The sequence below is a fragment of the Gekko japonicus genome, unplaced genomic scaffold, assembly GCF_001447785.1.
Source record: "Gekko japonicus isolate JY-2015 unplaced genomic scaffold, Gekko_japonicus_V1.1 scaffold14, whole genome shotgun sequence".
NCBI classification, from domain to species: domain Eukaryota; kingdom Metazoa; phylum Chordata; class Lepidosauria; order Squamata; family Gekkonidae; genus Gekko; species Gekko japonicus.
In genome coordinates this window covers 2,960,956-2,962,214 of record NW_015176452.1, presented here as the reverse complement: position 1 = coordinate 2,962,214, position 1,259 = coordinate 2,960,956, and positions in this window count along the sequence as shown.

Sequence of the window (1,259 nt, the reverse complement as noted above, 5' to 3'; positions counted from 1 at the left end):
GCGGTCGTGGTCGCCATTGTGCTGCAGCCACGTGGTGGGGTGGCCTCTGGAACGGCGAGGGCGTCGGGAGCGTTGTGGAGGGCGCTGCTGCTCTCGGGGTCAGCAGGGAGCGAAGCGGAGCCGGGAGCTGCGCGATGAGCGGTTGCTGGAGAGCTGGGATGCGAAGCGGCGCGGTTCCCGGAGGTCTCGGCGTCAGGGCTCGGTGCGGTGCTCGTGTTGGCGTCCGGGTCTTTGTTCATGGGGTCGTCAATCCCACCTTCGTCGCCAATGAAAAGTATGCAGACGGAGAGTGATTTCAGCTAAGCATACCTTTATTTAGTCAGGAACAAAAGACAAGGGACCAGCTCGCAGGCTGGTTTATATACGTTCAGAAAACCCGCCACCAAGTCACCTAAACACACCCCCTACTCCCGATAGGCTATTTACAGTAACCGGGCGACCATTGGTCTCCCGGCTGAGAAGCTGGCCCTTTGATTGGGCCGGCTAGGATCCTACGGACCCATTGTCTTTGGACATGAAGCTATTGAAGAGTTGTGCCTGGCCAGCCCGGGCAAGTCCGAGCATGTCAGGCTGAATACATTACAGAACCGATCTCTGTCACCAGGAGATCAGTTTTTATTCTTGGAGGACTCCATGTTCTACCTGGGTGCTGGGAACCCTAAAGAAGTGTTTAATTCCCTATCCCAATAGCTCAGTGAAATAATCTGGGCAAGAGGCAGCTGATGAGGTAACTGGGTTGCCCTGTCTGGTGGTGTTTAAGAGAAAGAGAGTTGAGACCTCGCGTTTAAGGACTCTCAAAATAAATAGACATAAGATAGATGAGTAATCTGTAACTGTCTGGCATATCTGGGCCCTGAATGAAGAGAGAAGGGGTGTCCTGAGTGGTAACGTTAAAGGAAAGGAAGCCATAGTAGTCAACTAAAGAAAGTGTATTTCTGGACAGAAACAGTCTCGTACAGTCACAATAAGTAGAACCAGCATCTTTGAATGTTAAGAGAAATGTTATCACATTGAGAACACTGACCGCTTTAATAATGTGCAATCATTAAAAACACTTTGCTAAAAAATTATTTACATTTAAACAAAAATATTATTGGATGTGTTACATATATACTGTAGATTCTTACATAAGAATTTTTGTACTACACATTTTGAGTAAAATGTGTTTCCTGCCACTCATTCCAAAAGGGAAAAAAATCACAGTAGTTTCAGTGTTCCCCAAACAGTGAGATATGAAAAAACTGGGGGGGGGGGGGTGT